At 56.1% G+C, this 27,285-nt stretch overlaps 1 long non-coding RNA gene across 2 annotated transcripts; it reads left to right on the top strand.

Annotated features, from left to right (window-relative positions):
• The first annotated feature begins 306 nt into the window (after positions 1 to 306).
• On the top strand, positions 307 to 19,432 carry LOC122239340. 2 transcript variants are annotated; one of them, XR_006218309.1, is made up of 4 exons: positions 307 to 395; positions 12,236 to 12,314; positions 13,963 to 13,973; positions 18,165 to 19,432. It is a non-coding gene; the product is annotated as an uncharacterized LOC122239340 (long non-coding RNA). The 2 variants fall into 2 exon arrangements; XR_006218310.1 differs by lacking the exon at positions 13,963 to 13,973.
• The last annotated feature ends 7,853 nt before the right edge of the window (positions 19,433 to 27,285 follow it).

Below are 27,285 nucleotides of genomic sequence, written 5' to 3'. Positions count from 1 at the left end.
CCGCTGCTCGGCAATCCCCGGGTCAAACAGCTGCCCGGCATTCAAGGCCTTCCCCGATTTGGCCTCACCCGGTAAAATAGAAAACACAAGGGCCGCCTCCTGGGCACACCTTCAGTTCGCAAGTGCCAGAAACCCCCCTGCAGCCAGTCTCAGCAGAAAGGAACGTGCTCTGCCCAGACGTCGAAGACGCCGAGCAGGCGGGGCACACCGCGAAGCCAGCTCCCTTTTGGCTTTCTGCTAGCGGTTCCGGTCACATGACCGCGTGGACCAATCACCGCTGGAGGCGGGGCGGGGCGATTGGCCGGGCCGCGTCATGTGACCGCGCCAGGCAGGGCCGAGCCTGTCGGGGAGGCCGGAAGGCAGCGGCAAGTGGGCCGAAGGTGGCCGGACCTTGGGTAGGTTCTCCCCTGGGGCGGACGGGAAACCTGCCTGGGCTGGTTGGGGTGAAGGTTAGGTCAGTGGAGGTTCGCGGGGGGCCGAGGGCTTTACCTACACCAGTGAGCCTAGCCCTGCAGCCGCCAGGGTCCCAACCCCCTCCCGCGCCTCGGCCTCTCGCACCGTTCCGGTTTTAGTGTCCGCGATGGCCGCCCTCGGGGCCTCACCTCGCTGTCCCGGCCCCGCGCCGGCCTCGCCGTTATGGCCCGCCTGGTGCTCACAGGGCTCCTGCGGTGGTCCTGTGCCGTCACTGCACATTGCCGGGGTCTCTGTCCTGTTCTGCCGGCCTGTGTGGTCCCCGAGGCCAGGACGGCTGCTGAACCATCTCTCCGTTCCTGCAGCGCTTGGCGATGGGGGTGCTCTGTAAACACGTGCTGATTATCTGACTGATGGGAAGTCGGAATTTTCTGCAACATCCAGGCCTCCCTGAACGGATGTCCTCAAGGCAAGGCAGACGTGGGGGAGCACGTCTTTGACAACAAGGCTAGCCCTTCAGGTGGGCACGGCGCGCCGTTAGTATTCGGTCTCCAAGGCAGTCGGGCAGGGATTCCAAGCCCCATTTAAAAGAAAAGTGAAAATGTTGCCTGCCGGTCTCTTCCTAGCCCCTCTCCCTTGCCCGCCTCCCCCAGGAGAGGCCCCAGAAAGTCCAGGCTTGTTTTTCCAAGCTGCTCTGTAACTAGAGTTGACCATGCCACAGTATTTTGGCCAGTGAGATTTTCTGGGAAAAATGTTTTCTTCCTGATAAGAGAGGAGAGCCCCAGAAGCTACCTGCTGCTTACTGCCTCTGAGCCTGGTGTGAGATCTCAATGCCTGGAGCTGATGCAGCCGTCTTGTACCCATGAGGAAACGGCCAAGAGAATCTCGGAGATGCCAACCCAAAGTCGTTGGGATGATACAGTCCCTACCTCTCTGTGGAGGTATTGCTGTGATTAAAAAGAAAGAAAGGGGCGCCTGGGTGGCTCAGTCGGTTGAGCGTCCGACTTCAGCTCAGGTCATGATCTCACAGTTCGTGAGTTCAAGCCCCCCATCAGGCTCTGTGCTGACAGCTCAGAGCCTGGAGCCTGCTTCACATTCTGTGTCTCCCTCTCTCTGCCCCTTCCCTGCTCATGCTCTGCCTCTCTCTGTCTCAAAAATAAATAAACATTAAAAAAAAAATTTAAAAAGAAAGAAAGAAAAAAAGCCCTTCTTTGTTTAAGCCAGTTATGCAGTGGCTTCCATTCTTGAAAGTAAAAGTGTTCCTAACTAATAAACCGAGTCATGGAAAGAAGGACAGAGGCCTGTCTTGCTTGCAGATTTCTAGGAAACCTTGTCTTCATGATGACGACCAGTGCGACGGAACACCGGCACAATGTGCCATCCTGCTCAAAGGAAAAAGTAATGTTGAAACATTTTATGCAAGATCCACTTCATTTTGTGACATCTTTCTCAGTCCCCTCTTACTTCAGCCTCTTATCACCATAATCGCCAGTGTGTGGGAGTAAACAAGGATGTGATCGGAGACAATGTGGGGAAACAAGCCTGGAAATGCAGCCTTCACACTGCCAACCTAGCCCACCACACCTTTCAGAGACATCAGCCCTGTACGATTGCTCTCCAGGGATTTTCCTGCCTCCGTGGCACTGTTACCGTAACCGCATAGACAGCAAAGCCCTCAGTTCTGTCAAAAACATCCCTTGCACCTATGTCTGCCCTCCCTACTGTCGAGGAAACACCGTGCCCCAGGGTGAAGGAAATGCAGTATGTCCTTGGTGAAAATGAGTCTTCGTGAAGTCCGCAAAGAGTTCATAACATGCAGCCCAGAGTGCGTTTGGAATCCCCTTTGACTGCAGACTCTTAAATTGGACAGACAGCTGTGCTTCTCCCCATCCATCAGAGCCCCTCTGCGTTTAAGCATCTCAGGTGTGGAGAGAGGGAACCCAGGAATTGAATCACCCAGGGTCGTTTCGGGTGCTTATCAAGATCCGTGGTGTCCCCCCTGCACTGCCCTGTCTTTTTATTATTATTATCATTTCTTTTAACTCATAGAAAACTTCGAGCATATGTAACAGTAGAGAGAATCATAGAATGATTCCCTATGCACCCACCACTCAGCTTCAACAACCTTCAAGGCCAATCTTGTTTCACTCTTTCCTCTCTTGAGTTATTTTGAAGCAAATCCTAGACATTTTATGATTTCACCCAGAAATGTTTCAGCGTATGTCTCTAGATGTTGATAATTACCTTAAAAATAACTATAACGAGGGGCGCCTGGGTGGTTCAGTCGGTTAAGCATCCAGCTTCCGCTCAGGTCGTGATCTTGCGGTCCGTGAGTTCGAGCCCTGCGTCTGGCTCTGTGCTGATAGCTCAGAGCCTGGAGCCTCTTCAGATTCTGTGTCTTTCTCTCTCTCTCTCTGACCCTCCCCCATTCATGCTCTGTCTCTCTCTGTCTCAAAAATAAATAAACGTTAAAAAATTTTTTTAAAAATTACAATGATCACACCTTAAAGATTAAAAATAATTCCTAATGTCATCAAATATCCTGTCAATATTCAAATCTTCCTGATTGTCTCATAACTTCCTTTGCCTGATTATTCAAATCAAGATTGGAAATAACCATATTTTGTGATCAGTTGATTTTCCTTTTAAGTCTCTTTTGGTGTATAAGTCCCCCTCTCCCTCATTTTGTTTTTTATGTATATTTTTAGAGAGACTGGTTGTCCCATAGAGTTGCTTGTAGTCGGATCTTGATGATTACATTTCCACAGTGTTGTTCACTGTATTTTTGTAAATTGATAGTTAGGTCTAGGAGTCCAGTCAGATTCAGGTTGGATTTTTCCGGCAAGAGTATAGCAGGGCTGGTGTGCTATATTTCCTTGGAGGACCGTATGTCCAGCTCCTCTCTTTCTATGATGTTAGCAGCCGCTGGAGAGGAGATCCATGTGCTTGCTAGAGGTTAAAACATGGGGATATTCTATCATTTCTTCATTTATGAGCTAGAATACTTCCATTAGAAGTTACTCACCCTCATCTACTGTGTGGTAATCCTGAAGTGTAGTTTAATAAGAAAAGCACAATAGATGTTTGATTCTTTCCTGTATTGACTGGTTTTCAAAGTAATAAGTTGGTTCTCCTGGCATTCTTCACAGGTGACCAATGTGTTTTGGGTTTTCTTTTTAATCTTTTTCTTTGGATATCACTATGAATTTGTAGGTTGAAACCTACCTGACACAATTCACTTCACTACAGTTATTATCCTAGTGGGTGTGAGAGGTGGTCCGTATTGGCCAGTGGGAGCCTCTTCGAATTCACTCTTCAGCCTTCTGGTAGGACCGTAGTTGTCTTTGATGACTTCCTTGCCACTTGAGTGACAAGATGCCCCGAGTTCATGTGGTATGTTTCCTGCTTCGGACCTGGTACCAGCCATTTGTCCTAGGAGCCCTGCTTTTAGGAGGCACAATCGAGGGACCAGGAGAGGGGTCTACTTTTGATTCTAAGACAGAAGCCAGAGTTTTAGGACCCAAGAGGCAGCTCACCAACAAAAGAGCCACTCCATAGTCCTCTGTTCCCTTTGTCTTTTGCCCAGGACGATGCTAAACAACATTCAGATGTTACCAACACTGGCCGGCCAGCTCCTTTCCTTTTTACTCAGAAATCTGAGCGGTTTCTGAGCAGCCCCTCTGTGACGGGATGGGGTGGAGGCAGGAGACTTGGACACATTTGCAGGCGGCTCAGCACCGAGCTCTGAGGGCAGTTGTGTCAGAGGGTGTGACTTGACGGACAGTGGTCGCTTCCAGTCAAACTCTCTCCCTCATGGGAGGTGGGCTTACTGTTCCATTTCTTGCTGGGAATATTAAGCACAATTTCTGGGCAAAGAGCAAATTCGCACAAGAATTCTGCAAACATTATGTGTTCTATCTCTGCCAGCTGGGTAATTTATCTTTCTGGAAAAGATACCGACAGGACTTGGAGAAATTTACATGATGAAAAAATAGATGACAGTCACAACTTTTTAATTCCATTTGTTCCACAAGAGAGGAAACTCCTCGCTTACGGTGAATGAAGGGCAGGGACTTGGGGTGTCCCTGAAGTGGACTTTGGCTCGGTCTCAGAACAGTCACACTCAGCGGAAGGGGGATTTCGGGATGCCAGCATAAAAAAAAATTAGCTTCAGAAACAATGTCTGGGAAATATTTATTGACTCACGAACTCTTGCAAGGAATATAATGAAAAATGAAAACTCTGAGAAAGTTCGAGCAAAAATTCAATTCTCAAAGATACATGGAATAATGTTAACATTGGTTGTTGTTTTTTTTCTCTTCCCTAGTATCAGGAGTAGGTTCAGAAAAATATTAAGTTCCCTGTGACCATTTTAAAAAAAAATAAACCAGTGGTGTGATTCAATGCCAAGAGCACATCAGGGACCAGAGCTGTAAACCCGGCTCACTGACCTGCTGCGGGATCCTGGCCGGTCCACATCCCTCCTTGGGCCTCCGACCGCCCCTCTGTGCGATACAGAGGACAGAGGCTGGACTGGCCGCGTGGGATCCGCCAACGAGAGCCCGCGGTGTCCACCCATAAGGAAATGGTTAAGTCGACCACGATAAGCCCAATCATGGAATTCTCTCCAGCTGTTAAACAGAATGAGGTAGTCATATGTGTGCTGGCGTGGAAAGATGTCCAAGCTATGTTAAGTTTAAGAAGAAAATGAGTGATGATCTAGCTTTATGGGAAAAAATAAAAACTATATGCTTAGCCCTTTCCAGGAAAAACAAAACCCTAGATGAGACACACCAAACCGTTAATAGCAGTTACCTCGGAGGACTGGCCTTTTTTACTCATTATTTCTGTATCATTGGCATTCATTTAGAATGGGCATGTATCACTTTTGAAATTTTAAACACATTTTTCATTTAAAAAGTGAGAGAGTCGGACCCTCTGCGTGTGGGTTGGAACCCGTGAATCTGAATTTTTATGAATTTTTTGTTTTCTAAGTGATTTCAGATAGAACGACTGAACCAATGTCCTCGAGTTCTCTTGCAGCTCCAAGACTTGACCCCCGCCCCCCCAAGTGCATTTGACTTGTGACCTTGGAAATAGGAAGAGAAGGACCAAACAAGAAAAGGAGACAGCAAGACAGAAGGCATAGTATTGGAAGCACGAACAATGACAGCACTGTTTCGACTCCCCGTTTCCAGCGCCCCCTTCACCCAGGTGCCCCGTGTGACACACACAGCAGTCCTGGGGCAGGACAGGCATTACCGGTGTCCCCGTTTGCATGAAGACACTCAGGCTCACAGTGGTTAAGTCGCCCAGCTGATAAATGGCGACCATTTACAACCTCAGGCTGTCTGGCCCCGGAGCCAGTGCGTTTTCCACTGCATCTGCCATCAGGGACGTGAAATATTTTCCTTACTATGGTCATCGAGGATTGCGTTTGTGGTTTAATGGTATCGATGGGAAAAGGGGGGAAAGGAGGGAGGAAGAAGGCATAGCATAACTGACGTTTACGGAGGGCTCTCTGTGTTCCAGGTCCTGTGCTAAGCACTTTTCATAGCATCCCTTTTAATCCTACAGTAGGCAGCCAGGAAGGTACTGTTTTCACCCCCATTTTACAGACGACCAAACTGAGGCTCAGATTAAATAACTTTGCCCTAACTGAATAAAAGTTGGTTAGTGGGACTGAACCCAGGTCTATCAGCTGAAGGCAAGCCAAGAGCAGGGAGGTGGGGAGAAGGAAAAGTGGAAACGTTCCTCAGGCTCCACGGGGGCGCCTGTGTCTCGGGGCTGTCGTCGCCCCACACAGCAAGGAGTCCCGGGGGCCTTCGTGAAGGAAAGCGCAGCCTTACCGCCCGGCTCGGCCGTGCCGGGACGCGAGCCAGCCTCCCTCCCTCTCGTGGTGGATTTCCTTTGCCTACAATGATAGGTATCCAGTTTCACCGAGGGCCCCCGGCTCCGGGATCTGGTTTTAATCAGGCGCTGCAGCTGAGCCCTCGCGCGGTTGTCCTCGGTGAGGCCCAGATGGAGCCCAGCCACCCCCTCGTCCCCAGACGTCTCCTGGGGAAAGAGCTTTGGCCTCGGGTAGTGGCCCTCTGGAGGCGCCTTCCTCTGGGCAGTGTCTCCAGCGGCTGGGCAAAGGGACGCGGACAGAAGATCCAGGGGATCCAGCCGACAGCCTCCCGTGACCAAAACGGAGGGCTCACATTCCTCTGTGATCGTCGCACTGTTGTGCTCTCCCCTGCACGTCCTCCGCCAGCCTGGAAGGGCAGCTTGGCCAGACCTGCTGCTCTGGTGGAGTCTGTCTCGGGCCGGATGACACAGACGAGGAATCACATTGGGACAGCTGTGTGGCCGTGTCTGAGGCAGAAGCCGTGAACCTGTGGGCACACGAATAACTTCTGACGTATGGCCGCCAGTTCACGGAGAAGTAGGCGTTTGAACTAGGAGATAAAGGGTAAGGAGGGTTCACGCAGTACTGAAGCGCCAGGTCAAGGGAAGTGTGGTAGACTTGGTGGCACCCCAGCAGTAGTCCACACGGCCGCCTCCACTTGAATTAGATAGAGGGGCCCCTTCTGGGCAGACAGAGGGCATCCCGTCCCCTGACTGTGCAGTGCGCGAAGTGTGCAACTGGGCCATGACAGCTAAATTTTGTCTTCCTCTCACGTTTTCTTTTCCCCTTCTGGTTGTGGAATTCCCCCCCCCCCCCTTTTTTTTTTAAATGAAGTGATTCTGTGTGGCTACAGTGAGGCTAACTCTTAACCCCGGCCTGGGGTCAGCATTTGATCCCGTCAAAGTCAGTCAGAATACCGCATCTTCATGGGCGGGGTGACTGGTTCTGGGAAGGGCATGTGATCTAAGTTAGGCCAATTAGAACCCTCTTTGGGGCTGCAGTCCAAGCCTTCAGGAAAGAGATGCCCTCTTTTGACTTTTTTGGTTTGCCGGCTCTGCGTGTTAGTTAAGCCTGGAGCTTTCGAGCCGTCGGGTGTTACTTTTGGGGAGACGCTGTCTGAGAATGAAGCCAACACAGAAAAATACACAGCTGAGAAACTGAGAGAAAGAGAGAATTCTGGTATTGTTTGATACTCTTTAAACTAGCTCCTAGAACATTCCAGTTACAAGAACCAGTAATTTCTCTTTTTTGTTTAATCTAGTTTGAGTTTTTATGCCTACAATCAGAAGAACTAACCATTATGGAAAGAATTGCTGGGATTCAAGCCAGTGGACCCAGAGCCTTTAGTGCCTTGAAAACCCAAACCAAGAAAGCTCTGGCTGGGGGCCTCGAGGCTTTCTACGTTGAGAGCCGGGGATGAGAACATAGGGGTGGGGACCGGATGGGGCTCCACTCACAGCCCTGCCCAGGTGGCGACTCCCTGTGCGCTCACTGCCGCCCCAGAGCCAGGGGAGGGGGGCAGGCAGCTGGGACGTGGGCTGGCTTCTCCACCCACGATGGGGCTGAGCCTCAGCTGAGGGGCTGGTGTCTGAGCTTGGGGCGCAGCAGGGCCCCGGTGTCTGGGGAGGACCAGGGGCAGACAGCTGCCTAGTGAGTCAGCAGGAAGACGGTGTTTGGTGAGCTCCTGGGAAATCTGATGCTCTCGTTTCGTGTAAGGCAGTCCACTCTCATGCCCCGGGGCCTTTGTATGTGCCCATCCCTCCGCCTGGGACACCTTCCCCGCTTTGTCATCTGACAGACCTCTAGTCTGCCTTCGAAATTCAGCTTGAGGGACACCTGGGGCAGTGTAAAACCGCGGGTGCAAACTGCCAGCCTCCTCCCGTCAGGAGGCGTGCGTATGTCCTCATGCCTTAGTCGGGTTGGTCTTCTGACACTGACTTTGACCACTCCTAAGTGTGCGAGGTGATGCTGTGTCTCCTGAGGCTAAGTCCGTAAAGGCCATGCCGTAAAGGCGGCAACCACCGTGCTCACTCAGGGCACTTGTTCTGGAGTCCCGGAGACGCCATGTCCGAAGCCCGAGACCATGCTGAGGAGCCCACACGGGGCCCTGTGGTTGACACTTGCAGCCGGGCCCACTCTTCACACAGCCTCATCTTGCCCAGACATCACAGAGCAGGGTGGGCACAGCCCCACGGCGCCCGGTCCGGATTCCTAAGCCACAGACTCTGCAAGCACACGGAGGCTGCTCTGGAGCAAGAGGTGACTGGAACTTGAGCCTTGACTCGTCCAGGAAAACTTCAGTGTGTTTTCCTCGGTTTTTCTTCCCTCCCCGGAGTTCCTCACGCGTTGCTCTGGCAGAGCCTTGACCACATCAGCTGCAATCGTTTCATTACGTGCCTGTCTCTTCTGCTGGACCGCGAAGTCCCAGGGAGGTCAGGGACCAGGGGATAGGAGGTAGGCACGTGTGTCCGTCTCCATGCCCGGGGGCTGCACTTAGGAAGCACTAGCAGACGGAGAGGGAGACAGGGTGGCTTGGGGAAGCTCTGTGCAGGCCCCGCCGACCCAGGCAGCAGGACACACGCAGGCAGGGGAGCGCTACGGGACCCTACCGGCACCTAGAGGTGACACTCTGTACTGGGGGTCACGGTGAGGCCCACGGCAGGATAACCTGAAGCCAGCGAGGTAAGCGCCAGCCGCAGGCTCCCGTCTGCACGACCGTGGGCGGCATCAGCCCCACGGGGGTGGAGTGGCCTCTGGCATGTGGTGAGGAGAGATCTGGGGCCAGGAGCCCTGCCTGGGTCATCTCCTGGACTCCCCTTAGAAACAAAGGCATGAGGGGCACCATTCGGTCGTGGATCTGGTTGTCGTGATCCTGCAGGGCACCCAGTGACTGGACTGCTGAGCAGAGGCTGTGCCAACAGCTCATCTGCCGACAGACTGGAGAGCCCCGCCTCGAAGGAGCTGCAGGCTCAGGCCCAGGGAGCTTGTCAGTTTCTTCTCTCCGGACGCGCACTCGGAATTTAGCCGGAAAGGAGTCCCGTGAACGTGGTAGCGGACGGTTCACCCCACTGCGCACCTGCCTTGAGTTCGGAGGGAGCTGGCCAGGCAGGTCTCCACCCGGATCTCGAGACAGAAGGGCTGGCCCCGCGGAGCCCACGTCCCAGGCCGGCCCTGGCCAGACACGTGGGCGCCCTCATTGGAGCCTTGAGTGGCCGGTGAGGTTTCAGGACGGGGACACTTGAAGACGAGGAAGAGGGGACTCGTATTTGAGCCAGAAGCTGTTTTACAGTTGTCGACACTTACCCTCATTGCAACTGATGAGATATTCGCGGTCCTGCCTTGTAGCCAACCAAGCTGCGGTGGACGGGGTTTCAGTAAGGGGTGCTGCAGTCCATTTGGGGTCCCCTGCGGGGCAGGGGGGGTGGGCAGTGTGGATGGGCAGAGACCCCTGGGCCGGTGGCCCCGCTGCTCCTGTCCCCCAGTGAGAGACCTGGGTGAGCCTGACTCTGTGGCCCACAAGCTGCACCCTGGCGCTCCCGGAGCCCATCCGGTAAACAAGGGTTTCAGGTGGACCTTCCACTGCCCCCCATGCGGAGTGGTGAATACAGAGCATGTCTGCGGGCCACCCGAGGCTCTGGGCTGCGAGCAGGTCTCTGTGAAACGGGCTGTGAGATGGTGGGGCAGGATGCGTCCCCTCCAGCTCGTGCTCCCCCCTCTGCCCTCACCCAACCTGGCGGGGAGAGGGGCGGTTTGAGGAGGACACTGGCAGAAGAGGCCACAAGAACTGCTGCGCTGTCCCCCGGGGGCCGTTACGGGAAGTGTGGGGGGAGATTTAGCGGGCGGGATATTTTCCAGTGAGAAAATACAACAGCCTTGCCCTTTCCAGTGGACCCACTATGAATGTCAGGCAAGCATCTTGCTTCAAATAGGCCGTATGTGCTCATGGTGCAAAATTTAAAAGCCCCAAGGGGTCCCTAACATAAACTAGGTCTCCCTCCAGATCCCTGACTCCTGGAAGCAAGCCCTGTTAGCACCTCTTATGTGGCCCCGGGGAGGTTCTTTGCATTTCCTGAAGACACTTGTCATGCCGCAAGGTCGGTCGTGCTGCCTCCCAGCTGCACTCCGTGCCCCCTCCTGCTCTTCTCCATACCCCAAGAGGCCGATCCTTACAGGCCCCCGTTTCCCAGGGTCCTGGGGCAGCTGCTTGGGCTTGGGCTCAGCGGAGGCGAGGCACGGCGGGAGGTCTGGGGTAGGGGGGAAAAGCCCTCACTTCCCCTTCTCTCCGCGTTGGGTGGCCTCTCCAGCCGCAGCTGTGTGTCCTCCAGGGATGGGGGACGGCTCTGCAGCCCCTCAGCTCTGCCAGCAGCCTCGTTCTGCTTTGTCCTCCGTTTAGGGTACAGCGGCTTCCTCTGTGGCCCGTGCCGGGGCTGCCCCCCACCCCCGGCTTGCCTCCTCAACTCTGGTACCACTTGCCCAACCCAGTTTCCTGAATTAAATTCTCTCAGCCCAAAAAACCTTGAATGGAATCTGTTTTTCTAATCAGACCGATTCCCTCTTTCTTAAAGCTCCCGGTTAACTGCGAACTCTCACGGATTCACCTAAGTATTTCCCTTTTTTTCCACCCAAATTGTGACTTTTAAACATGGTTCTGCATCTTCCTTCTGTGCTTACTGATGCACCTTGTGGGGTTGTTGTTACTTTTTTGTATCAACAGAGACAGAGCTCCCTGTGTTTTTTAATGGCCACATAGGGTTCCTTTTGTTTGAGCAGTCCCCATGATGAACGTGGAGACTTTTTCTAGGTTTTGCTATTAAAAATAACTTCTGGGTGAACATCCTTGGGCACAAGTCATGTCATCCGTGCAGAGGTCTCTCCTCAGGACACATATCTAGGAGTAGAAGTGCTGAGTGGGCACATTTGGGATTTTGACAGATGCCAGCTTAGCTTGCCCCGCAGAAAAACCGTGTGGACGCACAGCCCCCCCGGGCGACGTGCCAGCCCGAGCAGGCCCTGCGTTGAGAGATTTGTGAGCCCCTGGTGTGTAAGTGTCTCGAATACTTGTCACGTGAAATCAGTACATGGAGAAGTGCCACGGGCGGCTCTGCCACCGACAGGCTGGATAGCCTCGACCAAAGTCCCTTGGATTCCATGATCTTGGAGACCCTCCCCCTCCTACCACCTGGGATCACGGCTTCCACACCTGGCAGAGCATCAGAAGCATTGGGAGAGCTTTAAAGATGACGGACCCTGGACTCCATCCAGGGATTCAGCTGCAGTAGGCCCAGGGTGGGAGCTGTGGTGGACTGTGAGCCACCACCCTGAGCCACGGCAGGGACAAGTGACTCTCCCCCAGCTGCTGGGAGGTGGGGTGCGCCGCCGTTGGCCCAATATGGGAAATAGCTCTGCTGGAGAGAGCAGCCCTGCCCAAGGTCATGTCCCTTTCCTGGGCTGATTGCACCCACTAACCAGCCCACATGGGGTGGACCCCATTACGCCAAGGGGACCTGGCCCCCTTATGCCAACTCGGGACAGCTCAGAGTGGCACATGGGGTCAGGGAGGCCTCCGCGGAGCTCAGTCTTCGCCCTCTGCCCAACCCTGATTCCCTCCCGGCTCTTCCACGAGTACTGATCCCGAAGGCACTTCCCTGCCCTCCACCGTAGAGCAGGCTACCCTGTGACGAGGCCCCGGAACCTGTAGTTCAAAACTACAAAGCCCTCTGCGCCCGCCCGGGGGGCATGACCTGTCACTTCCGCCCGCTGTGAAGGTTACTGTGGGTGTCTGAGATCTTCACGTTGTTACTTTCTTGGTGCTATAGACACCTTCTCAGAATGTTCGTAAATATGGCAAATATATGGGTTATGGATGAAATCATTATTTTGAAATACGGTTACCGGCATTATTTTTTTAATTGCAACGTGGTATCTCTTTATTAGCCCATCAGCTGAGGTCCAGCAGCGCGTCTGACAGCTACCTTCCGGGTGAAGCCGCAAAGAGCAGAAGCCGTATCTTAAGGTACCTACAGCAACTGTAGCATGATACGAACCCTCAGTGATTTCTGTGGGGACAGAACCCAGGGCTGCTAGTGCGGCTGGCTTGTTGGCCGCGTTCATAATGAAGGGAAATGCTCAATTCGTCTAGAGGTTCAGGGAGATAAAGGCGTCCTTGTTTGTTGTGATCTAAGTCCACACCCCCCCCCCCGAAATTCTGTCTGCGAATCCCTGCTCCTGTCGGTGACCTCCAGGAAGCCAGTGGGTCCCTTGGCCTTGTGGGTCCCTTGGCCTTGTGGGTCCCTTGGTCTAGCATGTGTCTTGCCGTAAATCTCCAGGTGGGTTCTGCTGCCGGCCTGAGGGCAGGTTTACAAACAAGGAGTGGGCGGGATGTCCAGGGGCCTCTGCGGAGCAAGTGGAGCCTAGGGCACCGCTGAGCAGCACAGACGGAGCCCATGTTTCCCAGTTACACCCAAGTGAGGCACCGTATTGTTTTCCAGATCATCCAGAGGGAATGCCTGTTCCTCCTGCTGGGTGTTGAGCCTCCTGTACTTCTGGCTCTGATGCTCCATGAAAGGCCGGCTATTTCCCGCCCTGGGGGGGACGGCCCTCAGTCTAGGCCCACAGCAAAGGCACTGGCTGTAAATTAAGGGCAGAATCCATTCAGGGTGTGCTAACTCCTTCACTCCTCTAAGTACTTGATCCTGATCGTGGCCTATCTGCCCTGAGCTGTAACTCAGAAGCTGTGTAATTAGGGGGTGGGAGTATTTGCTGAGTGTCTTCACAAGGGACAGAAGAGGCAGAGTCCTGAGGGTGGCTGCAGGTGCCCTTGCTGGCTGAAGCGCATGCCCATCCCCCCAGGGCCACCTTGCTCTGAGCAGTGTCATGAGAAGGACATGTCCCCCTCCAGCCCCATCACCTACTAGGCAGTGACACTAGGAAATCATTCACATCTTTCAGCCTCGGTGTTCTCACTTTAAAAAAATTTTTTTTACCCTTTATTTACTTTTGAGAGAGACACAGACAGAGTGTGAGCGGGGGAGGGGCAGAGAGAGAGGCAGACACAGAATCCGAAGCAGGCTCCAGGCTCCCAGCTGTCAGCACAGAGCCTGACATGGGGTCCAAACCCACGAACTGTGAGATCATGACCTGAGCCGAAGTCGGAGGCTCAACTGACTGAGCCCTTCAGGCGCCCCCTCAGTGTTCTCACTTCCACAACAGGACAACAGTGCACTGTGGCCCGTCTCACAGGGTTGTTGTGGGGCCTGAGTGAGAGCAGGTGAACACTGGCCTCTCGTGAAGTGAATTCACACTGACGGGAGGATACAGATGCTTCTGGGAAAGCAGGGCCACGGTGTACGGATGCGCATGTTGTCAGCGTTCAAAGGGATCTGGCCTCCCGACCCCACTCGCCGGTGTCCAGCCTCCGTCGAGCCATTCCGCTTGGCACAGGGCTGCGGAAAGCGTGCGTTTTTATAGTGTGCACGGTGTCCCTGCCTGCCCTTGCAAACAGGCCACGTTCAGCCGGAGGGTGGGAAATGAGCCTTCTGTTCTGTAATGGGCTCTCATAGCTCTTAGACCATAATGGGGACATGGCTGCGACCATCTCATTCCTATTATCCACAGAGATGACTTTTCAAAAACAGCAGATGGGTATTTTTTCTTTCTAACAGCCTACTACACGGTGAGTGCAGCTGCAGCCCAGAGGGCAGACTGTCTGCCAGTGAAGCGGCCGTGGCCTGGCTGCGTGGCAGAGGGATGTCCACACCTGCCCTGTGGTACGCTTGCAGGCTCCAAGTCTTTCTCCTGACTCCGTGGGTCCTGAATATCCTGCTACTTTCTGCACAAAAACCCTGGTCTCTCTGACACCCGACACGGAGGACAGTCAGTCACCCAGCGTAGTTACTGGGACGTGGGGGTTGGGGTAGATAGCGGTAAGCTCTCCGCAGGGGCCGATGCCTCAGAGCCCACGTCTTCTGCACCAAATGGGCGTCCTTCAGACTCAACCCCCTTGAAATCCACCGCAGTTTGGAGACCAGCAGAGGCAGGGCTGGAGAAGGCATCAGCAGGGGAGGCCCCTTCTTCAGCTCCACCCCCGGAGCCAGAGGCCAGGCCGGGGCCTAGAGGGGGCCTTCTCCCCAACGTGGGACACACAGCTCAGCCCCCCACCCCCACCAGGCACTCCTTTCCAAGCCATCCTGGTGCAGGGCATGTGGTTCAGAGTACCAGTGCTGGGGTCAGGGTGGGTCGGGGTTCGCCACCCCGTCCCTCCAGGAGCTCTGATCCCATCTCATCGGCTGTAAGATGAGATGACAACCACGCCTCCTTCCAGGGCTGGCATAGGACTGCCTGGCTGGGTGCAGGAGAACCCACAGCACCCAGCTGCCACACCGCGCGTGCTCAGGCTGGGGTGGCGTTAGTGACAATCCCACCTGCTCCTGGAGGCCTTTGCCTTTGTGGGTTTTGGATGGAGACCCAGCGGGGACACCTGGTTACTAGTCTTTGTGGGTTTTGGGACCCAGCGGGGACACCTGGTTACTAGTCTTTGTGGGTTTTGGGACCCAGCGGGGACACCTGGTTACTAGTCTTTGTGGGTTTTGGGACCCAGCGGGGACACCTGGTTACTAGTCTTTGTGGGTTTTGGGACCCAGCGGGGACACCTGGTTAACAGTCTTTGTGGGTTTTGGGACCCAGCGGGGACACCTGGTTACTAGTCTTTGTGGGTTTTGGGACCCAGCGGGGACACCTGGTTAACAGTCTTTGTGGGTTTTGGGACCCAGCGGGGACACCTGGTTAACAGTCTTTGTGGGTTTTGGGACCCAGCGGGGACACCTGGTTACTAGTCTTTGTGGGTTTTGGGACCCAGCGGGGACACCTGGTTAACAGTCTTTGTGGGTTTTGGGACCCAGCGGGGACACCTGGTTACTAGTCTTTGTGGGTTTTGGGACCCAGCGGGGACACCTGGTTAACAGTCTTTGTGGGTTTTGGGACCCAGCGGGGACACCTGGTTAACAGTCTTTGTGGGTTTTGGGACCCAGCGGGGACACCTGGTTACTAGTCTTTGTGGGTTTTGGGACCCAGCGGGGACACCTGGTTACTAGTCTTTGTGGGTTTTGGGACCCAGCGGGGACACCTGGTTAACAGTCTTTGTGGGTTTTGGGACCCAGCGGGGACACCTGGTTACTAGTCTTTGTGGGTTTTGGGACCCAGCGGGGACACCTGGTTAACAGTCTTTGTGGGTTTTGGGACCCAGCGGGGACACCTGGTTAACAGTCTTTGTGGGTTTTGGGACCCAGCGGGGACACCTGGTTACTAGTCTTTGTGGGTTTTGGGACCCAGCGGGGACACCTGGTTAACAGTCTTTGTGGGTTTTGGGACCCAGCGGGGACACCTGGTTACTAGTCTTTGTGGGTTTTGGGACCCAGCGGGGACACCTGGTTAACAGTCTTTGTGGGTTTTGGGACCCAGCGGGGACACCTGGTTAACAGTCTTTGTGGGTTTTGGGACCCAGCGGGGACACCTGGTTACTAGTCTTTGTGGGTTTTGGGACCCAGCGGGGACACCTGGTTAACAGTCTTTGTGGGTTTTGGGACCCAGCGGGGACACCTGGTTAACAGTCTTTGTGGGTTTTGGGACCCAGCGGGGACACCTGGTTAACAGTCTTTGTGGGTAAGAGGCTGCAGTTTCTCCTTGGGGTCAGCCTCTTCCTTTGTGAGTTGCTGGGGCACATGTGGGTGGCCTGGGTTGGGCCCTGCTATCCCTGGGCCTCTTCTGCCTCTGGGTTCATTTTTTCACACCTGCACTTCTCTGGCCCCTCAGCAAGTACTTACTGAGCCCCTACCATACCAGGCCCTGCGCTGGGCAAGGAGACAGCACAGAACAAGAGGATATGGTCTGTGCCCACAAGGGCCCGGTCAGGGCCCCCTCGAAGGCCACATGTCCTCTCTCAATCGAGCCTCTGGGCAGGCCCAGCTGTGGACACCCCAGGCAGGTTGCCAACAAGTAGGAGTTCAGCTCTGTGCCAGGCCCAGTGCTGGGTGCTGGGGCTGCACAGGCAGGGCCCCCGCCCGGGAGATGGGGGGTGGGGTAGGTACACCCTGCTGAGGGAGCCCCGAGGAATCATGCCTCACCCAGGTGGGCTGAGCCCTGAAGAAGGGGTGGTTTTCCAGGGGAAGCCTGAGGGCGGTCCAGGCAGAAGGAACAGCAGACCCAAGGGGCTGGAGGTGTCCAGGCTGCATGCGGGGGGATCCAGAGAGCAGTGAACAGAGATGGGCGGAGAACCTTCAAGGGCCTGTGCTGTGAATTTGGACTTTATCCTGGAAACTGTGAGGCTCAGAGACATTGGAGGAGTGTCAGGTGACCAGTGTTACATTTTGGGATGGTCACTCTGGCTGCAGCGTGGAGGGGGTGGAGGCAGGGGTAGGGGAAGGGCGGAGACGGGAAGCCACAGACCAAGGAGGGTGGTGGGGCGGGGGGGGGAGGAAGAGGAGGTCAGGACCTGGGGGTGGGTGGATGCAGTGGGGGGGGGGGGGCGGGGTGCCCCCCGGATGCTGGCTGGACCACAGGGCGGTCGGGGCCCCTGGCAGGTGATGGGGGCACAGGACCCCAGGCCGGGGGACCAGCGGGCCGCAGAGGAGCTGGCTGTGTGGCGTTGGCAGCCGACCGGTAAAGTGGAAACATCAGGTTTAGGAAAGATACTGGGAATGACAAGGACAGAGGACTGAGGCAGGACACCACTTAGGAAGCCTGTCTTCCCGTTGGAGGGTGGTGCATGCTCATGGTACAAACCGTGCCTGGTGTTTCAGGGCCCGCCTGGTTGGCAAGGAGACTATTCACTTACCAATTATTTATTGAGGATTTGCTATGTGCCGGGCCTGACGCTAGGTCATTCTTTCATTTTCCCCGCAATTTTATTGAGGCATAATTTCCATATCATAAGATTTGTCCACTTCAGGAATACAATTCAGTGGTTTTTAATATATTGAGTTATAGAACCATCGCCTTTGGGGACACTTCTGTGACCCCAAAGGGCGAGGTTGCTCCTAATCCCCAGTCCCACCGCTAGCCCGGGCAAGCACTGGTCTGTCGTGTCTCTGCGGTGAAGCCCGGCTTCACTGTGCCCCTCTAATCACCCAGTCTGGGTGGTTCCTCACAGTGCGAGCCCTCTTGTCCCTCAGGGCCACTCACGCTCTGCGCACCCCTAGCAACCCCTGGCCCTTCAACAGCCCGGTGCCAACGCCCAACACCCACCTGCTCTCACTGCCAACCAGTGCCAACGTCTGAAGCCAGCACCCCAAATCCACATCCGTCCCATCACCCCATCACCAGCAGCTCCTCCGAGAACCAGCCAGGCCTTTGCTACCAGGCGCTGCTCTAAATGCCTGGTAGTTGCAGCTCTGTCCCACCCACACGTCTCCGTCCTCCCAACCCGCACCACCACCAGCACCCAGGAGCCAAAGGAGCACGGGTCACGCGCTCTCTCTGCTGAAGAAGAATCGGGGCAGACCCCCACGTGCAGGCGGGCCCAAGAGAGAGAAGCGACCACCTCCCTTTCTCCCAGAGCCGCCCTCTCCCCAGTAATCACACTTCAGTCTTGTGACCCCAGATGTCCAGCGGGCCCTCAGTGTCACCAAGTAAACGTTTCCCTGCGGCCCTAGGACATCTGCAGCTCCCTGGACGCCCGTCACACGTTCCTTCCTCCCGACCCCCCCCAGCGTCTTCTCCCACAGGCGCTCCTGCCCCCGAGATGAGCCGCCTCCTGGCTCCCGTCCCGCCGTCCCGCAACTGTCCGCTCTCATCCTGCACTACCATTTCCCATCTCGGCCGGGCTGCTCTCCTCGACGCCACATCAAGCCATTTGTCTCCCCTCTCCCAGCAAAACGTCCCCAGAGCTCATCTAGATTTGATGTCCCCGCTCTTGTGTTTTACCGCCCACTCCGTCCTGGACCAGCTGCAGCGTTCTGAATCGGTGCCGTAACCAGATGCCCCAACTGTGGCCTCCGTGGGGCCGAAGGCCAGCTTTCTCAAAGACTCAGCAGTGGCTGTGCCACCGCCGTCGTCAGTCTTATCCCTGCAGCCCCCAGACACCCTCCGTGTGCCGATGTGCTGATGACCACCTTTGCAGAAGTCCAGTCCAAGAGCTCCGGACCCTACCCACCTTCCTAAATGACGTTCGTCTTGCCTACTGAAGCGGCATCTCCAACTCGCAGAAATACCGATTACAGAAATACTGCTAAATCTCCTTCAGCCTGCCCGGCCCTGACCCTCCTCCTTCACGGGTCACCGGTGGCTCCAACAACAGAGCTCCGCTTCTGCCCGCGCATTCGTGTCCGCTCCCTCTCTTACCTCCCCTCTGACCCCCTCCCCGCCTCCATCGTCCGGCCTCTGGGAGACCACAGCCTCCTCCCCAAAGCTGCTGTCCTTCCTCCGCGTGGCGGCCAGAGTGAGCCTTGGAAAAGACCCCTCTTCAGGAGACACGAGCGTTCACTGGTTTCCTGCTTCGCTTGGAATAAAACCCCACCACCCCACCACGCCAGCCCCCTGCTTCTCCTTGGAATTCCTTCCTGGGGCCTTCAGGACCTGCCTCCTCACTCACTCATCTCACTCCTCCAGGAAGCCCTCTCTGACCACTGCCACACCTCTCTGCTCACTCTGGAAGTTCCTAGTGTGCAGTTTTAAGCCCCGCTGGGACCCAGGCTCCTTGAGGGCAAGCCCTCCGATTTGGTTTGTACTTTTCAATCCCCAGCACCTAGAACAATGCCCAGCACACAGAGCTCAACCGTTGTTTGCCGACGGGCTCCTGAATTAATGGAGCAAGTTTATCAGTGAAGGATACGTTTGTGAGCACTGGGCACCCTCCCCAGCACAGCCAGACCTGCCCGTGGTCTCTTGACAGTTTCAAAAAAAATTCTCGAATGCTGCCCTCCCCATCAGTCAACCTCAGGAGCTGGTCCTGTTTAACTCCCTTCTCTGCTAGCCTGCCACAGGCTGAGAGACGAACACCTCCCTCGTCCCCATTCGTCCCCTGCGATGTCAGACCTGCAGGAGTGGGAAGGGCTTGTGTGCTAACTCATCTCTGCAGGGAGACGTAAAATTTGCCCATAAATAAAACCTTCTATCGTTCAGCTCGAACGTTAAATTTCATCGGTCTGTAGCATGTGTTTCCTTATAGCAGACACTGACGCGTCCTTAAAATCGGAATTCTGGAACGCTGCCCTGGCTTGCAGAATTCCCACAAGGAGACTCCAGCGCGGCCTTGGAGACAGGCTCTGGACCTCACCTTCCAAAGTGGTCCTGGCAGCCACGTTTTTACTTCACGTGGCACTTCGTGCTGATTGAATAAGTGCCATCAGACGCTCTCATCTGCATCCAGCTGCTTCCAGTCTGCAGGCTGGAAGCCAGTCCCGCAGCCAAAGCAGCTGGAATTGGGTCCACAGTAAGTACCTGCAAGCCCGACAGACCTCCTCCGTGAGGTTGGAGGGCTCAGGAGAGCTGTTTCCCACAACCCCCCCCCCCCCCAAGCTGGCTCCTTCCCTCCCTTCCCTCCCTCCTTTGTTCTTGGCTGTACTCCAGAGATCACTTCTCAAAGGTTAAAATCTGCATAGCAATCACCTGGGACCTTGTTAAACTGCACTTCTAATTCAATAGGTCTGGGGTTCTGGGGGCGGGGGGAATGCTGATTTGTGGTCCCGGGACCACACCTCGACTAACTGCAGAACTGCCCTGTCCAACACGACAGCCACGAGCTACTGGTGGGTATTTAAATTAAATTAGGGGCACCAGGATGGCTCAGCCAAGTTAAGCGTCTGACTCTCGATTTGGGCTCCTGTCCTGATCTCTCAGTGAGTTCGAGCCGCACATCGGGCTCTGCGCTGACAGCTCGGAGCCTGGAGCCTGCTTCGGATCCTGTGTCTCCCTCTCTGCCCCTCCCCTGCTCTCGCTCTGTCTCTCTCAAAATAATTAAGTAAACTTAACATTTTTGAATACATTAAATGAAATAAAAAATTCCGTTCCTCAGTCGCACTGGCCACATTTCCAGGGCTCAGCAGCCACGTGTGGCCGGGGTCTGTGGCAGAGGGAACATGGGTCCAGAACATCATCCCAGGAAGCTTCGTGGACCGCTGCTGTCCAGGGTGAAGGTGTGGGAATCTAACCCCCGAAGTGTGGTGTGTTCGGTCCCAGCTCCCCTGCAGTGGTCGAGGGCAGACAAAACTCTGCGAGGCAGCAAATGCTTGAGGACCATGTGTGTTCCGTGCAGGTGGAGTCCTCGGTCTTGCGTGGGTTTATTCCTCTTCCGCGAGGCCAGGCTCACTGCTGTATGTGCATCTTGCTGAGTTGTGCCTGTGGGAAGTGTGGGAGGCAAGGGGGGGGGGGAAGCAGTGTGTGGGGATGCGACCGCCTTCCCCTCCCCCTCTCTTTTGCTAGGGGGTCTGGAATATGGAGGGGAGCTCGCAGGCCCTTTGTCTGCTGCTTCCACTGCTCTGACCATCTTAATTCCCGAGGAGGTGGGGAGAAGGGAAATTCTTCTTCAGAGTTGATTCTGCACACATTGGACAAATAAAGCAGAGAACCCCGGCCCCCTCCTCCCCACGAACCCTGCACAGCACAAAGAGCTCCGGCAGGGGAAGGAGGGAGGGTGGGGAGGTTTTCCAAGAATGCCTTTCATGTGGACCCGGAGCTGTCGTTTTCCCGGCAGTTCTGTGAACCAGGACCCGGGGCGATTTCCCAACGTGCAGTTGGCGAACGTGGGGCCAGCTGTAGCAATCACGGGGAGAGGCACGGAACCCGCACGGAGCCCAGGGCCCAGGAAGCTCCCTCCTGGCCGCCTCAGAGCTCAGGGCCCCTCCCTGTCCGGCTGAGCAGTGAGGGGCTGGCCTGAGGCTGCAGACTGGCAGCCTCCTTTCTCGGGCGGGCGGAGACTCTGCAGACACATTGGCACAAGAGCCTGATGTCTGTGGATTCCCGTGCAAGGTCCGTGCCGTCTGTTCCCCACAGTAAGGTTAACCCTTCCACTAACCAGTAGGTATGCAGCTGGTGCCCACGTCAGAAGAGCCTGACTCTGGCCCTTACCACGCTCAAAGCCCTGTGGCTTTGAGCAAGGCTCCTCTCCTCTCTGGGCCTCAGTTGACTGCCAAAGGAGGATCATGCCTATTTTTCAGGGTGGTTCAGCGTTTGGTACACAGTAGCAGGTGCCCGATGAACGTCATACTTGTAAGGCAGTGGTGCTGACAGTGTGCAGAGGGGGACAGACATTCACATGAAAAAGTATGAAATGACCACTGTGACAGAGGAAACAAGGAGAGCTTTGGAGAATAATGAGAATCTGTCCTGGGGCTGATGAGTCAGGGAGGGCCCACTTCCCCAAGGGATGTGCTGACTGGGCTGAGAAGTTGACCAGGCAAACGCAGGAGGAGGGAAGACCAGCTAAGCTGAGGGAACAGCGTGTGCAAAGATCCTGTGGCAGGACAGTACTTGGCAGTCCACGGGGGCAGAGGAAGGACCAGGGTGGCTGAATGGCAGAGTCAGGGGCACAGAGAAGGAAGGGAGATGAGGGGAGACTGTGTGTCTGCCCCCGATGCCCCTGTGCTACATGGTGGAGGCCAACGCTCAATGCCCCTGCCTCTGGGAGTTCACACCTACTGAAACAGGGTGGTAACTGTCAAAGTTCCCTTCCAATATTCCTTGATGTGTCAAATGTGTCCCTGCGTCTGTGGCCGTGCCCTGTAAGAAATAAATATGGCTGGGGCGCCTGGGGGGCTCAGTCGGTTAAGCGTCCAACCTCAGCTCAGGTCATGATCTCACAGTTCTTGGGTTCAAGCCCCGCGTCAGGCTCTGCACTGACGGCTTGGAGCCTGGAGCCTGCTTCCAATTCTGTGTCTCCCTGTCTCTGCCCCTCCCCTGCTCACGCTGTCTCCCTCTCAAACATAAACATTAAAGAAAGAAAAAGAAAAAAGGAATGAAGGTGGCATCCAAGTCATCCCGTTGGAATTTCTGAAACCACTGAGCTGACACACACAGCCCATCTGCAGGGAGCTGAGGGTCCCGGGGAGGTCCAGGGATGGTGACGGGAGAATGAATGAATCCCGCCTGCGCGGAAATGCCGCTTTTCTGCAAATGATCTGCTCTCTCCAGACTGGCCACTGGCCTCTTGCACGAGGAGTGGAATGTCCATAAAAGTCATGCCCGTTTCCTTCTGACTGCACAAAGGGTTTGCATCAGGCGACCTGAGTTCTCTGCTGCCTTCATTCCTTCCAGATGAGAGCGTACGACAGGCCGGGCTGGGTCAGCGAGCAGGGTGTTGATGCCCGCAGCCGTTCTGACGGGGCCTTACCCACGGGAATGGCTCAATCCAGGAACTGGAAACCCTTGACTGGGGAAGAGGAAGCCACGTGCCCAGTCGCGGGTCCATCTTTGTTCTTCACCCCTGGACGGTGACGCCCTTTCCTGGCACGTCTCATGGCCAGTGGCCCGATGGTGGTGACTGTGGTGGGAGCAGCAGCATAGCAGGAAGTAGCACGTAAGTACTGGGTGGCTGTTTCAACAGGAATGACCCTTAGTGTACCAACTCTTCATTAATCTACAGCCGAACTAAATTTCACTGAGGAGCCTCCTTCTGGCAGGCGATGGAAGCGTAATCTCGGTCAGTTTGGGATCTCCCGTCCCTGTGTTGTCCGACCGCACCGAAGCAGAGGAAGCGTGTGGAGAGCCACGGGGCTGGGGTGCAACACGCAGTGTGGCCCTCAGGGCGGTCGAGGGTCCGCGTGGGCATCATCTCCGTGGCAGCCTGGCCTTGGCAACACGGCGGGAAGCAGGGTGGGGAGGAGAGCGGGTCCTGAAGCCAGGCTGCCTGGGTTCGGCTCCCAGCGTCCCCTTCCTGGCCCTGGGACCTTGAGCGAGTAAGTTAGCCTCCTACAGGCTCAGTTTCCTCGTCTGTAAGAGGGTTAACAGTCGCGTCTGCCCGACCGGGCTGCTGCGAGGGCTCGACGAGCCGCTGCGCGTGCAGTGCTTCGGGACAAATGCTGCGTGTGACCCGCACTCACTCCTCTGTGTGCCCGGGTTTGATGGGGTCACCCCCACCTGCACCCTTTCCCAGCGGCCTGGCCTTTCGGTTCCCAGACGCCAGGTCCTGTTCAGGTCACCTGTAGGCACGCGGGACAGTGGGGCGGTGGCCGCAGAGAGTGTGGGGAAGGCTCTCCCGGACCCCAGTCGGGATGCACCCAGTCCCCGCTGGGCACTTGACCTGGAAGGGGCAGAGCACGGGCTCCCGTCCGTGGGCCCCCAGTGCCCAGTTTTCATTTCCCTCTGCCTCCCACCCACCCCGCTGCCGTGATGTCTTTTCTCCTCCGGGGAGCTGAGACCACCCCTCAGTCACCCCCCGGGGTCTCGCCCTCTTTGTCCCCAGGGCTCTGGTGCGTCATCTCTCCCCTGGAGCAGCACAGGACACATCCTGTCCGCGGTGGAACGGAGTGGGGGTCGAGGGGCAGAAGGAAATGTCGGGAACGGGGGACACGGGGACCCAGTTAAGATGTCTGATGTTCTCCCCGCACACTGTCGCGCCACCTTGCTGAGGATTCGACCCCAGGGTGGGGGCCTGGTCACGGGAATGGAGGTATGAGGGCTATAGCCCCCACCCACCCCACCCACCCCAGAGACACCGGCAGAGCCCTCTGGGTCAGAGGCAGGGGCACCTGACAACCCCCACGGTGTGTCAGGAAGCATGCTCTCAGGCTTAGCCAGCTGGTCCAGCCAAGCACTGCCCGCAGGTGCACCCGGCACCCTAGGCCCTCGGCCAGATGCTGATGGCGGCATTGAATGTGCTTCCTGCTAAGCAGCCTAATCAAGCTGTTTCTGGTCACACAATGGGACTCAACCCTGGCGGAAAGGCCAGCTTCATATATCCTTCTGGAGCCAGTTTCCATGGAGACCCCCTGCTCTTCCTTTCCATTCCAGCCATGTGGTTCTCCTCACTGGGCCTTGAACACACCATGCTCGCAAGTACCCCGGGGCCTTTGCACTCCCTAGTCCTTCTGTGCAGACAGCCCTTCCCCCAGGTACCTGCATGGCTCCACGTCTACCTCCTTCAGGTCTTGGCTCACTTGTCATCTTAGCAGTGAGGCCTTCCCCGATCTCCTGTTTTAAACTGTCTCCTCTCCCTTCCTTAGGGTGAGGGTTGAGGTCCCCCAAGAGCAGGGACTTTGTCTTGTTCACTGCTCTACAAATGCAGGACCTCGCAGGGGCTTTCTGCCTTCTTTGCGTTGTAAACCCGAAGCAAGAAAGCCCAGAGAACTTAAGCGACTTGCCCAAGACCACACAGCTATTAAGAAAAGGAGAATCTGTCCTGGTTAATTCGTATCAAACTTGTTCCTTGATCACATCCTGTTCCCTCGCATTGTCACTACCTATCCTTCCCTCCTTTTGATCTCCAGCTGCAGAAACCTCCACCCTTCCAGGCACCCTGGGGCTTCTGGGGAGGACCCTTGGTACCCTCACCGGGAGGGACGAGCCCCTGCTTGGTGCTCTGTACCTTGTGGGGGCACTTAGCAAAGACCCTCACAGTTGTGTGCTGGGCCTTGTGTGGCCCCAGGGCGGAGGCTGTGTTTCCCATCCGTGAGCACCAGCCTGCAGGAGGGAGTAGGAGCACGACAGCCCTCCTCAGCCTCAGCCCTCCCACGTGCCCCCCCCCCCACCAGATACCCATTTCTATCCAGAACTTGAGGGCAGGAGGAGGGGCTCGGAGCCAGGACAGAGGGAACAGAGGGAAGGAACAGAGGATGACATTTGCCAACCTCTCTAGGTTGTCTTTATGGGCGGGATTCTTTGAACCCCCCACAGACCTCTTCTGTGTTTGCAGGAGCTGTTTGGTGTTTCTTTCTAGAAGGGATGGTGGGATGCTGTCTACACCCATTTCAAGTTCATTTCTGGTCCTGTGAGCAAGCTGTTAACTAGTCCTCCCCGGATGGATCCCCTCTTCTGCCCCACAGTCCCCACCCATAATGGGAGGGTCAGGCCCAAGTCAAACTCTCCACCCTGTAGCCGGGAGGCTGGCAGGTGCACCAGAGGGCAGACCCCAGCGGGGCAGGATGGGGAGAGGCCTCAGGCCTCTCAGCCCCAGAACAATTCAAGCCCCCGCTGACAGCCCAGATAGGGGAAGAAAACCCGCTGGGCCCTCCAGCTTGGATTTCACATAATGAGCCTTTGGAATCCGGGAAGTGATTAAAAGCCCACTGGGGAGGGACCACCTACCGGTTCTGGAAGGTGTGGCTGCTCTGACTTCGTGGGGCTCACCGGGAAGCTGCACTTAGACGAGAAAGAGGAAAAGCACAGATTCCGAAATAGCCCAGTTCAGAAGTGTAGGGCCAGAGAGTTGTGTAATGGAGACGGGGCAGGAACAGTGGCCCTGGGGTGAGATGGGTCAGGCCGGGAGTCGTGTGATGGAGACTCGGTGGCCCTGCGGTGAGACCTGTTGGGCCCTTACGGGGGCAGGTGGGAAGGGGGGCGGGGAGGGCAGGGACTCAGGGGCCTCCACAGGCCGCAGCAGCCCCGCTGTGCTTACTGAGTCAATCAGGTGTCTGCTCTAAAACCAGAGGGCTGTAGAGAACCTGAGCGTCACAGTCAAGCTGTCTCTTACTGGTGCGACCACCAGGGCAGAGAAAGGGAGGGTGGGCTGCCTGGTGTCACACAGGCTGGGGGGGACTCGGCCAGGCCTAGGTCTCAGGCCCCCTGCCACCCCCTCAGATTAGAGTGACAAGAGAACTAAGCCAGCCTGGAACCCCACGCGCTCACTCCCCATCTCAAGAGCTGAGCCATTCGAAGCCCCTTGCTGGGTGTTGGGTCAGGTGGGGGTAACCGGTAAGAGCCCTAAGTGCGGTCACTGTCCTGGGGCCATTACCTCTCACCCCCTAGACTAGTCCTAGGAACCGTGTTCTTTATTTTGCAGGTGAGGCAACTGTGGCTCAGAGACGTTAAGTCACTTGCCCAAAGTAACAAAGCTAGAAAGCAGTGGAGCTGTGATCTGTACCCAGGCCAGCCAGACACCAAGCCTCAGCCCTCCCAGCGTGCGGGGCTCAGGGAAGGTGATGCGGGACAGTTGAGGCAGGAGTTGTCGTACAAGGTTAGGAGGAACTTTGGGAACTCTAGCAAGGATGGGAGAATATTGCGTCTTTGAGGCAAAGCTTCCTCTTAGTCACAGAAGTATGGCCACCAGGCCCTCAGGCGGTCCCTTCATCTTGCTGGGCAGGGCCCTGAAAAGCCTGCTCCTTTCTGCTCAAACTATACAAACAGAGTCTCCGGGCAGGAAGACCCAGTTTGTAAAACAGAAAGCTTCTCAGAGATGGGGCTCCAGAGGAAGGTCCGAGGGATTGCCCCTGGGTTTGTCAGGGGAGGCGAAGGAGTTCGGGGCAGCTGGCGACAAGGTGCCAGCCTGGGGCGTCCAGGGGGCCCTGGCCAGTGTGAGGCTCAAGGAACGGGTGGGCTGGGGCCGGAGTCCAGTGGGGCCTTGGGCCGGGGCCAGAAGCCAATCGTGCTAAACAAAGCATTACACAACCGGCTCACTAACTGCCTCAGTCGAGTGGGTCAAACTAATTCCTTCCAGCTCGGGAGCTCTACTTGGGGGCAGCAGGAGCGGGCAGGCCCCTGAGTTCCGGGACCCTGTGTCCATGTGGGTTTAATTAGTTCCATGGCCACTGCCTCCCTCGGGTATAGCCGTGCATGCCAGGCCCCCAGCAGCTGCCTGGTGCCCTTAGAGGAACCAGGAAAAGAGGAGGGTCCCCCAGGGCAGTGGGCCAGCATGCAGGCAGGACTGGACTGCTCGCCCAGGGCAGCCACAGCCGGGAGTCTGGGGCCAGCAGAGCGGTGACACAGATCCGAAGACCGGAGCGGGAGGTGTGTGGTGGGCCCAGGTCAGGACCAGGAGAGGCTGCGCGTGGGAAAAGGAGGCCAGCAACTTTCAGGGTGTGAGGCAAGTCAAGCCAGAGTGTAAGGGACACAAGGGTGTGTTT

Source organism: Panthera tigris, chromosome B3, assembly GCF_018350195.1.
Source record: "Panthera tigris isolate Pti1 chromosome B3, P.tigris_Pti1_mat1.1, whole genome shotgun sequence".
Lineage (NCBI taxonomy): Eukaryota > Metazoa > Chordata > Mammalia > Carnivora > Felidae > Panthera > Panthera tigris.
This window is presented reverse-complemented; position numbering and strand designations above follow the sequence as displayed.